The 15,776-nt window shown below is 42.4% G+C and overlaps 1 protein-coding gene across 6 annotated transcripts in view; it reads right to left on the minus strand.

Annotated features, from left to right (window-relative positions):
- Positions 1–15,776, minus strand: part of LOC100741473 (solute carrier family 12 member 4) — a 102,307-nt gene that overhangs the window by 50,404 nt on the left and 36,127 nt on the right. The gene's annotated exons all lie outside the window — the stretch shown is intronic.

The raw sequence follows: 15,776 nt of genomic DNA on the forward strand, positions 1-15,776 counted from the left end.
GGCTTCGCCTGCCGGCCTATTAACGAGAATCGAACTCAAGGCGCGCTTCCATTGTCCTCCCGTTGACGTTAAGACCGGGGAGGATCGCTGGAAAGGTCGAGGGCCTCGTAGTTCGTCGACGTCGCAGCTGCTTCAACAGTTGCACGGAAACTTGTAAGAAATTTTCAAAGAAAAAATGTTCTTCCTCTTTCTCATTCCTTTCTAGAAAGTAATTTATAAAAGAAAAAAAAATGATACTTATAAACTAGACAGATAAGGAGATCGTTTAGAGATTGATACACGTTCGTATTACGCTCGTTGACATTCGTTCGTGGAACCACCGGAACGTTCGACCAATTTTTACAATTCTCGATTAGGTTGACACGCGGTATCACGTATTTATCGCGTGTCAACGTTTGATGGATACGGATCTATTTTTAATACGAAACGTATCTATGCAGGACGAAAACGAATATAGAACGGATAGTTCACCTGGCCAGACGTACAGCTTTCTCACGATTCGGATATGCATATCTATATACAGGGTGGTTCACAAGTAAGGCAAACTCGGCTCCAGGCGAACCATTAAATTCTTGCCACGTTAAAGTGCAATTTATGGCAGCTGGTTTCACGCGTGATAAAATTTCGATGGTCGGCCAAAATTGTTGACGATCCTAACAAAATATTTTCTACAAATATCCGAATGGCCTGTCTGAAACAAACGGTGGTTACGAAAGTAAAGTGTCATTAAAATCAGAAGAGTTGAACGTTGATTTCTTAGAAACGTTTGACCCAGTTTTTTTCAATCGTCCAGTAGCCACGTGTATCGAGAGAACGACTCGCGGGGAGCTTACTTTTCGTCAAAGTTGTCTCGTAGGAAGGCGAATTGATTATAGATTTTCGTTTATCGAACCTGGTCATGCGCGAATCTTCATTCGTCTTCCGTCAACGGACTTCCGGTCGAAACGCGCGTCACGTGGGCCCGATTGCCAGCTACGTTCGATTCGACGAAGCTCACCCGTGCCGTGGGATGTTCGCAAATACTCGACACATTCCAATGAGGACGCCGATTTCATTGAATCGGAGACAATGAACCGGCGCTTGATTTACCCTTCGATCTTCAAATTAAACGCCGCGTTGAGAAATTACGATCGCAGACGAAGATCGCACGAGCGTTTATCACTCGGACAATTTTAACCGTTTTAAACGAGGAAACAAATATTCAATCCTGAAATTTCACTGGATATTTTAAGGTTACCGATAAAATAATAAAAGGAAATATACCATTGTCGATTACGGAAGTACTATAAGCATTTAAAATACCTTCGAATCCATCACGCGACTCAAACTTTCTCAATCGAGTAAAAACAATAGTTGGAAACTTGGAAGAAAATACGTGTCCCAAACACGTCGACCGCTGGTTTGAAGAAGCGCGAATCCTCATCAAGGGCCCCCTGCGACAGACAATGCTCGTTTCAACTTTGACAGTAAATGCTACATTGTTTTTCTTAACCTTCCTCGTTCCTGATGGCGTTGAAACTCGGTCGACGCTGGAAAGGGGTCGCCATTGGCCCTCAATTCCCCGCGAAAACGTTGCAACTCGCGACATCAACGCCCTTCGAGAAATTTCCACCCCATCCGCGCCACGTCGATCGGAGTAAATCCACCGATGATTTCATTATTGCCGCGATTCACGTTAGCTCTGCTTCGAGGTTTGGCGATGATCGTCGAATCGACAGGAGCTATTCCCAAAGGATTTACGACTGTTTGTTTTTAGAATCGTTTGCATAGATGATAGCGGGCGTTACCGAATCACAGCTATCGAAAGTGTCGGAATATCGAAATATCATGTTCCTTCGTGGAACAGAAAGAGCGTTTAAAATCCTTCTTCTTTTCGTTGTGGAAAGTGCGCGTTTGACGATGATAGAAAACGAATCGTAGATCCGTGAAAAGGGAAACTTGCCAGGCTGTGTACTTAATGCATAATTCATTGGCTGCTGCTTCAACTTCCATTGATTTGCCGAGGTGGCAGGGTCGCGACCGAACGAAACTGGGTTGCAAAGTCGCAGAATCGCCGAGAGCAACCGCGGCGATGATTCTCCTGTGGTCGCGCACCCACCTCCCCGGAAACAAAAACGACCGACCGCGATATATCGTGGCACTCTGAGAAGTGGCATTCGCGAAACATCTGCCGTCGCTACGAATTTAATCTTCTGTGGCTGGCAAACGTAAACGAGAAACGCTCGGGACAGTTTAAGCCCCAGCTTTACGTCTGTCTATTAACTTGCTTCCCTTTATTCTTCCTGCGTCGCAGTAAAACTTCCGAAGCTAAAGTTCTCGGTCGAATTTTTCATCGGAATTTCCTTTGTATCGAGAATTTACGTTTACGGCATATTCTGCGATGACACGGTTCGCGGATATCGCGTCGGAGACTTTGTACTTCCGCTCCATCTCACCAAAAGCTGCCATTCTTGCGTATCTGGCATACGCCCTTTGGTATCGTTCGATATTCCAGATATTTGAAGATCGCTTTCGTTCCACGACATTTACAAAATACATATTATATTTCGTTGTATCCTCGGTCGTGATTTTCTTTCTATGCTTGTAACACTTTCCTTGCTTCCCTATAACGTCATTCGTTGTTCGTTTTATTGGTGGAATATTTCTCAAGGTCCTTGCGTTGTTATTTTCACAATTGAAATCCCCTGTGAATGTCCCAAAGCTGTGTGCTCTCATCGCTGAAATTTCTTTCTGCCGTTCTAGTGCCATTTTCTCGTTTGCCGTTGGAATTTTTCCACGCCCTTGCATCTCTTTCTTTCTTTCCTTCTTCCTTATTAATGGAATTTCATTTCTAATGCTCTTGCCCTGCTTTGCTTTTTATCGCCGGAATTCCTCCATTTTCTTGGAGGATTGGCGTCCCTCGTTACTACGAAGTATCTGGCTATGACCGCTTCTCCAAATTGCGAAACACCCAGCTTCGTCGATTACAGTGTACCACGGAAAAGTATGGTCGAAGGGAAGTATCGTGTGTCGAGCGATAAATCACTTCGAGGCACTGGGATCCACGGTGCACACGAAAGTAGCTGGAACTATCAGAAGCACGCCACACGCGTGCTCGGCAATCAGTCAGTCGACAGAAATGATTCTCGAGGAAGTGACCATTAGTAATGACCGCTAGTTGACCACAAGATAGACCCATACATGGCAGATACTTAACTAAATAATAGCTAGAAGCGTATAGAATAGGTCTGGACAGCTCGATACTTGTTGCAATCGAAGACAACCGAGTCGATTAGAATTCTAACGAAAAGTGCCGTTTCTAGCCGAGCTTTCACAGAACTCGGACGTCGTCGCGATCGACGTGAATCGCAGAAAAGAGAGATTTACTGCCGAAGGAGATTTCGTATAATCTGTCGTACGATAGATCGTTTTATATCGTTCGAGTAGAATAAGATGGCAGAGGATTAGAACGCTACCTGCAAAGGCGATCGAAAAATTTCGAAAGAATCCACAAGTCCAGCTGTGGCTACTCGTTTGCACATGAAATTATCGCGAGTCAAACGGATTTAAATCGTAACTCGTCGAAACATAGGGTTCTCGGTTAGATGCCCGTGGAGATCGGTAAACCTGCGTTCATTCGGGAACATATTAATGTCTGAAGTTATTAGATAGCGTCTGCTGGTCTGAAATACCTGTTACACGCTGTCACTTGATCACAGCGTGGTCCGCTTTGTGAGGCAAACAACGCAGATGAAAATTGATATTGAAATGAAATAGGAAAAAATTCTTCTACCGGTTACAAGAAGCGATATTATCATTTAAATTTATATTTCAAATTTTCAAATCAGATTTGAACGAACTAAGATTAGAAGGATGTAAATTTCTCTGTACCCTTCGTTTCCTATATTCTGCCAATTTCATTTCATTGACTTTCCATCTCATTTTCCCGTCGAGTATCCACTCATTTTCCACCTATGTTCCAACCGCGGCTAAAGTATTCCCCAAGGTCGTTTCGCTCAGCTAATCAGAGCATTCTTCCGAGGCACGAGAGCGGAGAGTACAGAGACAATCGCGAAACGCGGCGTCTTTAAGAGCGCGTCGTGCACCACCCTTGTTCTCCGCACCCTTTTGATTCCTGCGAGAACAGTAAGGCTAACGAGTAGCGCTCTTGAGGCCGAGCTAACTCGTTATCCCTTCAACGTGACAACTTTCGGTGACACAGGCGACACGATATAAATGAGAATAAAAAGATCTCGGCGAAGAGGATTCTTTTTCAGCAACGAGACGTGAAACGAGAACGTTGCGTTTTCTTTCAGACGGACTTTTAATTTACGATTATCGAGGATCGAGGAAAGGAAAATTTTGCAAATTTTCCCAACAAGACGATCGAGCCTGGGGAATTTCGGTAATTTTTTAATTTACAAACATGCTTCCGATTCAAATCTCAGCTTGTAAATTATACTTACGAAACTCCGGCTGACAGAAGATCGCTTAGTTGCCAGCCCAATAGCATCACGCGATACATGAAAGTGAAATTATAGTGAATTATAGTGATAGTGAAATTATAATATCTGAGGATCCAACAGATCGAGGTACAAATTACTAAACGCGCACCGATCGCGAAAACGCAGTTTAAAAGTAGAGATTTAGAGGTTGACAGATTTAGAGGTAACGATCAAAGTGTTTTCCAAATTTTTCTAAGACCAACCACGGTTTACCATAGACAAAATTACGCGCACAAAGCGAACCCGAGAAGAAAGAAAAATGGAAATAAAAAGTAACAAGAGCAGGTGCGACCGACAAAGATCTGTACGTAGCTCTATCGATCGACGGTCGTCAATTAGACGCGCAATGGAAAATTGGTTAAGAATAGCCTGACAATGGAGGAGAATAGCACGAGGACGAGGGAAATGTGGAAACGGGAAAGCAAATGCGCGGAGAAAGATGGAGGAAAAAGGAGGTGAACAAAGAGAAAGTCGACGCTCGAAGAGCTCGTCCGCGCGAAGAAAAGCTGCACGCTTATAAATAGCTCATTAACAGAAAAGCGAGCTATTACCGCACCGAGCCGGTATCACGATTACGCACACGTCGTTGTAAAAACGGTTCGTCGTGCTTTGAAGGATAGATGATTCACCGGAAGAGTACAATGGAGAAGAGCAACAATGGAAATTTTTAGAGAGCAATTTAAAAAATTCACCGCGTTCTTTTGCCGAGATCGGCCGGATAAATCGGATACGCGAGGAGAAATTGAAGCAACAATTATCGGAAAATGTATTTCGATGGAAAGGACCGTATCTAGCTTCGACGAAAGCGAAATCCCACGTGAATCTTTTATCGTTCTTTTTAATAAACTTCTTTCTAAGTATTCTGTTGTTTGCTATTTCCGTGGTTCTTACTTTATCACCTTTTTATTACCCTCTTTCCTTTAACTTTTATCTTTATCCTTCTCCTTAATCTGTTTAACCTCTTTTTGCGTATTTATGTAAACATGACAGATCCATAGGTGGAATAAATAAATAAATCCTCCAATTTATCTTCATAAACAGCGTTTCTCCTCGTTAGAAATTCTTGTCACCGTTAGCATCTTCGATAGCCACTTCGCACGATATGCCCTTCGATCGAAGGCTTTTTACGACACTCTTGAAAATTCGCTCTCGATCGAGAGAAGGTTCTGCCAGTGTCGTGGATCGTGAGAAAATATTCCGAAGCGTTGAACGAACTTCCGGTTCAACGATCCCCGTTAATCGGTTATTATTGAAAAAAAAATCCGGCTGACCCCGGGAAACTCTGTCCATGAATCTGTTTGGCGGAAAGTTAGAGAGACAAGGGGTGGAAAGTGTCGCTAAAGTGCACTCCAGCCAAGACTCGCGACTATAACGTAGCAAAACGAGGAAGAAATTGGATTCGAAAGGAGATGGTGGAGATTGCCTTCTAGATTTCTTTGCCTGTTCTCTTTTTTTCCTCCTCTTCTCACCCTCTTCTCGTATTTTCCCTTATTCGCCTCGCGGTTGATCGAAATTTCCGCTTGATTCGCAAGCATTTTCCTCGTACGCGCCATCCTCCACCGAAATTACTCTGATCTCGAGACCGAATTTTCGACCAACAAGCGTACATTCTACGAAATCACTTGAAATTTCGCTTGGCGGCAGATATTTTCCGAGTACCATTACACGTAGATTATTACAGATTCTACCAAGTTGCAAAGATTCGGCTATATCCTCTATAGTTTCGTATTGGACACTGGTTTCCAGAAAGAAGCGTTGTAATGGCGTGACATCAGGTTTCAAGCGGAAATAATTCGTCGTTACTTGGAACCACGAGATCGAGCAAACCAGTGGCGGACAACTTGCGTACGGGGGAAATTAATTAGCCCGAAAATTAGTTCTAGAGCCATTGGATACAATGAGCCAAGCGCAACGAGGCCGCCATAAATTACTCGAGCGCGTGCTAAAGAGAAGCGACTTCGGCTCCTATAAACTATGCAACGTCATCAAACGCGTGTAAACAGGATTTACTAAAATTCCAACACGAATCTATGCTCTACAATTAACTATACAATTCAATGAACCACGTTATCTCGCGTAACGTCGTCATTCTACGCAGGCATTACGCTATCGTTGGAATATACCTGCAGAATACAAGGAGAATCGAGATATCTGGAAAATATCCGACGAGCGAAAAATACTGGAATATTTCACGATTGCCGTATATTGGAACCTGATTGGTTCAATTTGTCAATTTGTTGGCCCGACGAGACCGAAATAACCAATCCCTTGCAACCTGGTGAATGCTGCCCCGGATATTGCCGTGATAATGGAACAGATCTTCGCCGAATTCTCATGGAAAACTTAGAACCTTGAACTACTTTTACCTCGAAGCAACTTATACGCGGTGAAACGTCTGCAAACTGTTCTTCAATCGTACGGCCCTGAATCGATTTCTAGTCGTTAATATAATTATTGAATTGATAACTATTCGTTAATATAATTATTCCGATAACGTTTCATCGTGACGCTATTAATCACTGAAGCGATATTACTAAGGTGACGAAGCGTTTACCGTTTATACTTTTTCATCGGATACGAATGATTTATCGAGAAAGTTTCCCAAGGGAAGAACGCGACGTGGGAATACCATTTACGGCAGGGAAAAATTGTTTTTCATGTTCAAAGAGTCGATTCATAAATTCGTACGAATGGTACACGGTTTATTGCGTATAGTTCTTGAAACTAAATGATAAATGAACAACGATCTCGCGATCGTTTCCATACTTCCACAGCCAATTTCCTCGGGGTAAAAGTAAAAAAAACGGTACAACTATCGAAAAGGAATGATTACATTGGCATGGAAGCAGCAGATAAATCGATAGATTGCAAAGAAGGAAACACGAAGTACGAGATGATAAAATCGTACAGTCTATTTACGAATCGTCGATATCCTGCAAGGATGTTCGTTCGCAACCGTTTCCGGACAGATCGAGAGATCGAAGAGGCCGTTTTAAAGGGTATATCGAGCTAATTCGTGGCCTCGTGCTGGCACAAGGTCAGGAAAATCAATAGAACACAAACAACGGTGTAACGATGCCGCGGTCTGATAGCGGCCGTGGCATGGCGGCACGACATTCCATTTTGCGGCTTATCGCGTGAGTTCCGTAAGGTCAGTGACAAAACGAGCCGTGTACCTGTTACCACGATGCAAAGCTTTTTCCTTGAGATTCGCATAAATCGTCCACTTCCATCCCGTCGGTCGTCCACTTTTACGAGACGTACTTTGGAAAAATAACGCGTCGTTGCAAGAAAAGGAATATCAAGTAGAGAATACCGGGATGTCAAGGGGAACGAAAGCTTTTCGTACAAGTAGAAGACGAGATGTCACGCGAACCGATTTTCATGGACCCAATTTATTTGCGCATCCTTTCGTTGCATCGCTTCACGTTACACGTCACATATTTCGTGACTATGCGTTATTTCTTCTTTCTTCGTGTTCTTTATTTTCTCTACGGTAAATAGTCGTTGTTCTGTCTCATTTATTTCATCGCGGAAGGAACAGCGGCGCGATAGAGCCTGTTTTACGAGACTCGTTCTTCTCTCGATCCGAACAATATTTTTCTCTCTTCGTGAAAGCAATCTCGATGCAACGATTCGTAAAAGAAATAGATACTTTAATGTCGATGAATCGTACGAGATATTCTTTACATCGTTTCATACCGGTTTACGTACGAACCACGTACACACTGACATTCGCGTAAAATTTGATCGATACAACTTACGTCATCCACGTATCAGTCGTAATCTGAACAGTATTAAACTTTTGCGTGTATTGTCCCGTGATGTAACCAATTTCAGTACATAGGTATTATCGGATAGAGAACAAGCGTATCGGAGTCAAATACAGTGGGAGCCAAGGTGTCGAATAAATAAATTCGGGTCGCGATATATTGGATTGGCAACTAAGTGATCGCGGATTTTTTCATTAGATGGTATTGACAAAATCCGCGATCACTTAGTTGCCGACCCAATATTTTATTTCGTTGACTAATTTCTCCGGAAATATTCGTGGATGCGTTGAACACCTCGATGAAATAATCCAAGCGAATAATACAAAGCGAACGTTAATTGTTACTCGAGAAACTGTTTCAATTTGCGAGATCTCTAAAACCTCTAGATCTTCCTAGTTTACTTGTAAGTCACTGTATGAAGTTCTTCGCGCGACTGTCGAAGATTAATTAGCTTTTCTCAGCCTTTGTATATTTACTTAATGCAGAAACGCGATAACCACGAACTTGTAAACGAGCGAAAAATGCGACCAGACGATTCCACGAACGAGCGAATGAATAATTCCTCGAGACAGTTTAATAAATTTTAGATCAGCTAAAGACCGGCAGACGAGTCTGTTAGAGCAATGACAGCGCAACTTGATCGATGACGTTCCTTATCGTTGGCTGTTTAAAGGTTAATGCGAGAGAAGTAATAGATCGGTCACGCGACGATTAGCTCGTGAAACAAACAGTACGAGAAACTGTCTCTTATGATTAATATACCTCTACATCTGGAGCTCAACTTTCCCAGTACTTGTTTGAAAAGTTGAATATTTCAGTCGCTCCAAGATAGTCCAATTTCATTTGCAAATGTCTCCGAACCAATTGTCCACGAACGGTCACGGTCATCTCGTTATATGCGACGATAGAAAGTTTCCTCGGAACCGTTTCCTCGGAACGAGATCGTCCCCGCTCGCTTTCACGGAATTTAATTTCGTCGTTTTATCCCGATGACAACAGGCCGTTTCGATGACAGCGTAAAACGGCTGCGAAAGTGTTCTCGCTCGGCGGAATCGCGACAACTCTGCCGTGAAATTCCGACCATTTGCCAAATACTTGCAGCATTCCTGATCTCCTCGACAGACTGCTGCCAACGGATGTCAAGGAGCTCGTTTAAAGACAGATCGCCATAAAAATCGCTAGTTCCTTTGAAACTTTCAAAGCTGCTAGATAATTCTTCCTTTTCCCTTCTCGCGGAGAAAGTCTTTGCGGAACAATTTAGTACTATCGTCCTCCTTTGGCGCCACGTTCCGAGGAATTATTGGAAAAGGAGAATTTCTTCAGTCAGATCGCCATTTCAGTGTCAATAACTATTTCTTCATATCCTACCTCGAACGAATCTCCAAGAAATCTCTAGTTTCGTTCATCGTCGAACGAAACTCGATTCGTTTTCATTGCCTCGTAATAGCCTAATACATCATAGTGGCCGTTTATTGGATCGCGAATGTCCACGCGCACGGCGTTAGGTTTCGACTGCTCCACGTTATATAATTGGTAGGATCGCATTCGCGGTTCACCGTCGATCGCAGCTGGCCACCGTAACTGTGATTAATTAATTCGAGCCTCGCTCGTCAATGTTTATTACCTCGTTTCCTGCCATACTCTCTCGTGCTGGATTTCTACGAGACCGGTATCAAAGCGACCGCCGATCAAATTCAATTCTCCGTTTGATCTTTCCAACTCTGGGCTACCTGTGCCACGTTTCCGTGAACGCGTCTCGCAGGTAATTACAGGTCGCAAGCTGAATCTAATCAATTTGCCAACTGTTCAGGTTGTTATATAAAATGGCACACGGGGTTTCAAGGGGACATTAACGCGGACGACAAAGGATCTTCGCCCGATTAAAGATGGAAAATACAGGGGACGAGTTGTACGGCTTGTAATAATTGCGCGGAGTCAGAAATTGGCTCTTTGTTGAGATTATTAATGTTTCCAGCGTTTTGATAGCGATTTAACCCGCGCGACGTTTTGTGGTTTTAGCGAATGGAACGCCAGAACGTTGAAAATGGACTAATTGGTTTAAAAGACCGATTGGTTCATTCGCTCGCGTTACAGTGAAAATCGAATTAGGGTATTATGGAAACTTGTTTGGAAAAATGTTACCAACTGAAACGGAGATAATTTCAATAGAAGGTATTTGTAACGCCCATTAGTGGCGTTGTACAATGCTTTCTTCGATCGTAATTAAGCTATTAATAAACTGCGAGATATATAAATCGCGTAATATATTGTAATAGAATTTGACAAACGTGCAGAACGTAAATATTCTGACGGGCCGAATCGAATATCGATGCGTTTCAAGCTGCTTCGAGGGCCGATATAATCGCGACACGGGAATCATTCGCTCGCTACGTCAGCTGCAACTATCGATTGCAGTCGAATTTAATTAATTTGCCAGCCACTTATCGCGACATCGACGAAATACACGTGCGATGTCGATCGTTTATGACTGTTCATTAATCTAGCGCGCTACGTTGATCGCCGTGGAACACGTTTTATCCCTAAAAACTTGGCTGGTCAGCTTTTTAAAAACGACGTTCGCAATGTGACTTAAATTTCAAAATATTGCCTTCGCTATTACCTCAAATAGTAATCGATCGTAAGCAAATCGTAGTCTATTCTCGATTCCTGTGCTCTTTAAAATCTAAATTTGACAAAGTACTTTCCAACCTTTCACGTTTATCAGAATTTTTCATATTGTTGAGATTGACTGATGGAAAAAAGGGTGGATGAATTTGTAATAGAAAAATATATTTAAATAAATAAAGGTATATAAGTGTAAGTTTATGCCGATCCAGATCTTTACTCTCTTAGTGTTACAATACAATAGAATCGATAGAGAGCACGTTCATATATTTACAGCAAAAGGAAATTACTAAAAAAGTTAACCTTATGGCTGTAGCTAAAAGCTACAAGAAACATAAATAGAAATCTATTTATTAGTTTCTTTGTTCCTAGACCTTGTAACCCAAATTATAATTTATATTCAAGGGCACAATGATATGAACCTCTCCTTATTTAGAATATTTTTGTTTCACTAAATTTACGGATATAATTGCATAAATAAAAATGTAGTGTTTTTTTGGAAGTAATTACTTCAACGCAAATAAAATCTAAGATAATATAAAGATAAATTAACGAATTAATTAATTAATAAAAAATTGCATTACGAAGAAACGAAGAAAATTTACATCTTCCTATTTTAATTATTCCCATTCGCGAATCCCCGTGTAAACAACTTTCCATGCAATTGCCAGTCGTCGACGTTTACGTTTGGCGAAATGCAACCAACGACTCAACGGGATGTAGATTCGTGTTTGCACGAGGTGAAGCTGCATCGACGGCGCAGCGGAATGCGCAACGTTTCGTGGACTTGTTAGGCTAATGGAGGACTGAAAATTCAAAGGCAAATATCTGCGCGGGAATTTACGTCCAGCAAAGGCGATTAAGTAAATCGAGTTTCGAATTGAATGGTCGCGACGAATCGATTGTACCAAATTATTCCCGATTGTTCGTCCATGCTCGATATCATATTCCATGTAAATTGATTCCGGTAAATAATATCATCCTTCGTTCTCATAATTAGGCAATTAAAATATATTATCCTACTACTTTGTTTAAAATGGAATATCGACGATCAATGAATTCAAATTTGAAAGCACATTCTTAATAGAATCTTGAGATTCTTGCGAGTGAAATAAGGAAAAATGAGAATAATAGAAAGAGAGGGAGAGAGAGAGAGGGACAAGAAGAAAAGGCAAACAGAATGAAGGTAGAAATGAAGGCGGAGAAAGGGGAAAGTTTCAGTCGTTAACGAACGACCCACTCAGAATCGGGTATATTTCAGCGAACCGCTTCGAAAAGGCTGCCGGTGACACTTGAAATCTCGGCCTCATTATATCGCGGTTTCACAAACGTCACTTCACCAACGTGCCTCGTTGGCTCAGTCTAAAAACTAGGTTGTCGTAAGCCACAGACCAGTCACGGGGGTGCAAAACAGCGAAATGACGAATATCCGCGCGAGCAAGAGCTTGCGTATTTTTATTTGTTCGCGAACGATATTCTATTCGTACATTTAAGCTATTAAAATCAATTTTACATACTGGAAAAAAAAAGGCTGCATCGTTAACTGTATCGTTAATGTATTTTTATAGATACAGCGTAGAATGGACGTCGAATTTAATATCGGACGAGAATGTTTCAATTTTTAAATCTTCCAGAGGACCTAATAACATTTAAGAATAGTACCAGTCGAAGCATTCGACGCAACAAGCTACAAAGTCGGAGCTTGCGTTTGATATTAAAAGCTTCCCTTGGCATACACCATCGACGTCACTTTACGCGTGGCTTTGTTCCGGTTGCGGAAAAAGTGGGTTACGAACATAACAGAAAAATTGTCCGCAGGGATACAGGCAGGGGTTGAAAATATGAGAAACACGGAACGAAAGAGGGACAACGGATCGTAGTTCCCTTGTGTCATATTGTCGTTGTTCCCTCGTCGGTCGTTTACAGCACATTCCTACATTTTGCCGTTTAAACGAGTCGAATTAAGAGTCCAGCGACCAGAAATCCTGCAGCGTCGATCTTTACGGTCTCCATCTTTACGGAGGTTTAGCGTTCCAGCGTGAAATTTGATGTTTACATCTCGCGAATCTCCACTCGATCTACTGCGTAGTCAATGGGAAAAAGCAGGGCGCAAACGAACCGAAGATCGAAGGCTGCAGTGCCGGACTCGAATGTTTTCGCCATCGAGTGGTACGTATTTCATATTTTTGCATTCACAGACAGAATAATACTTTTATTATATTAGAATTATCTTCAAAACCTGTATACTCCCATTGGCCTTGATTTTAACATATTCTCTATTGTACCATAAACTTTCGAAGTAAACGCAAAGGAAACGAATGGAAGGTGGAATCGAGACAAAAATAGAAGGAAATCGTTGTGCGGGAAATCAGGAACTGACGGGTGTATTGCCAGCCGCGGCACGTTACGCGGCGAGTGTCAGAGATTAACTGTCCCGCAACCGTAACATCTATTGTTCCGGCGTGCATTCGAAACGAGAAGTCGAACAACACGGAACAGCGGCGTATGCGACATCGGGAAACGAGGGGGTTTGGGATTACCAATAAGGTACGACCGGTTTCGTTCGAGAAACGCGCAACACGTGGCACCGAGCATCGTCGAAACGAAATCCGACGACAATCGCGGCTCGTTTAAGCATTAATGCCACTCTCGACATCCGCGGCTCAAAGAAATCACGATGTCTTTGTCCCTGATCATCGTTTAAACTGAAACGCTGGAATAAAGTGGTGTTTTGGCGAGCAATTTGCCCTTCGACTATCGGCTGTTTGATGAAGATGTTCCAATATTGGAATATTTCGAAACAGGGGAATGAGATCGGAGAGCGTCGACGTTAAGGAAGTTTCAGATTTAAGAGACAGTTGCGCGGTCGAACGTGAAGTGAAATTTTTAATGAGGATAATTTCCTCGAGAAAAGAGGGGAATTAATAAGAAGTTCGTGTCGATGGAAGGACTACGATAAAGGAATTAACACTGTAGCAAATAAGCTATCGACTTTACCTGCCAGTCCATGTACACCGGGAGTAATTTAGAAAAATCTTCTCTATTTTCTTCTCTCAAGTTTCCTTTTTTATTTTTACCTCTCTTCCTAGATAACTTTAGTTTCTTGTTCCATGGTTTCTACTTTTATCTGCTATTGTCCTTGCCTCGGACACCCTACCGAAGATCAGCGATTTTACAAGAGCCCATGGGCGCGTAATTCAAATTTTCCTGGCCATTTCCTCCGTCGTGACGAAAAGCAGCACGATCACTCCATTACTTCCGCCAAGTTCCGTATCTCATCGATTCGTCCTTCGAATGAAACTTCGCTATAGCTCGTAAAAGGTGTTCGTCTATCGGTCATTAATGTGGTTGGCGAAGCTTTAAAGATTAACGATCGACCGATTTAACTTAGCTCGGGTTACTTACGGCCGGGAAAACGTATCTCTCTTCTACTGGATGGTTTAAAATACGCCGTTTTCTACGCTCTCTAGATATCAGCTGGCGTGTAAATCACCAGGACACTCGAGAAACCGCTTCCAACGAAACGATATCGTTTAAAGGAAAACGAAATTCGAGCGCTCCGCGTACAATACGTTTAATCTCGATTGCTTTCTAGTGACGTGTAATTTCAAATATTTCATTTCTTTTGATCTAGTTCTCCCCTTCTTCTCGATGTTCGGATATTGGAATCTGTGGGTGAAAGTCCTAAAGCTTAAAAGAGTCGTCGTTGCTACCTTTATTTCTTAAACCCGATAGCATACCAGATAGAAGCATATCTTTCGGAAAAGATATAACCCACTTCCTCAAACTTTAAGCTACCATTTCCGAGAACTCCAAGAGTCATAAATGTCAGGAAGAAACCTCGTTAACTAACCCAGAACCTACCATATTTACCAAACTGCTTAAACATTCGCGAGCTTTATCATTTTCCCAAGTTTTCCACGGACCGCGTAATTTTAAATCTCGTAGCCTAAATCCTGGGCAAACCTGGAATCCGCGAATCGAACGTCAAGATATACGACGATGTGGCGTATCGATTATCTCGTGTCAAACCTTCTTACACCGACTTTCTGTCACTGGTAGAGGCAAAAACATCGTTTTACCACGTCTATTCTCTCTCTGTTGGAAGTTTCTAGGAAAACGCGACGCGTTTTCGCTTCAAGACGAGTTTCACGAGCTACCGTTATTATCATGGACACGTTGGGCGCAAGTAATCCAAAGAGGATTTCTGTAAAAGCAGCTCGCCATTGTTCCTGGCCGTACAATGGCAGAAACAATGCGCGAGATTATCGAGAAGAGGATAATCCCGAATTTCATTAGCGCCCAGTGGAAATCCTCGTTAAATTTACGTTGTTTTTATCCGATGACGAACGCGAACGCTCGAGTGTACAAGTTGACAGAAACAAAAGGGGAAAATAGATTCGTAAACGTTTCTATTCGACGGAGCTAAGGGATGTTTCGAGCAATTTCACTGTATACGAATTTTTATACGAAGACACCCACACAACCGTAACAGAGGATAAATCGTCGAAAGCCAATCCGTTAAGCTTATCGGTAGGGGATTGGTCGGTTGGCTTGTAGCGTTTTCATACAGGCGAACTGGCAGCTTTGCCAGAGGAACGTCCAACGCGAGAAATCGTAAAGGAGCTGCTTTCACGATGGAAATTTACGAGTAACAGAACGACGTTAACTTCGCCGTGGAACGTATCGGCGAGAGATGTTGCGCGTGCCAGTAGAATAAGCGATTAATTATCGAACCTAGAATTCTTACGTAGAGTAAAAAAATCGTGGTCAGACTGAAAATTTCTTTCGACCAGGGTAGACGAAATATAAAATTCACGTCGCGATTGTAAGCTAAAAACGAAGAAACAGCGCCTCTGTTCGTACACGTCTGTAGCGTGAGACACAAATAGTC

The sequence above is a fragment of the Bombus impatiens genome, unplaced genomic scaffold (genome assembly GCF_000188095.3).
Source record: "Bombus impatiens unplaced genomic scaffold, BIMP_2.2 scf_0548, whole genome shotgun sequence".
NCBI classification, from domain to species: Eukaryota; Metazoa; Arthropoda; class Insecta; order Hymenoptera; family Apidae; genus Bombus; species Bombus impatiens.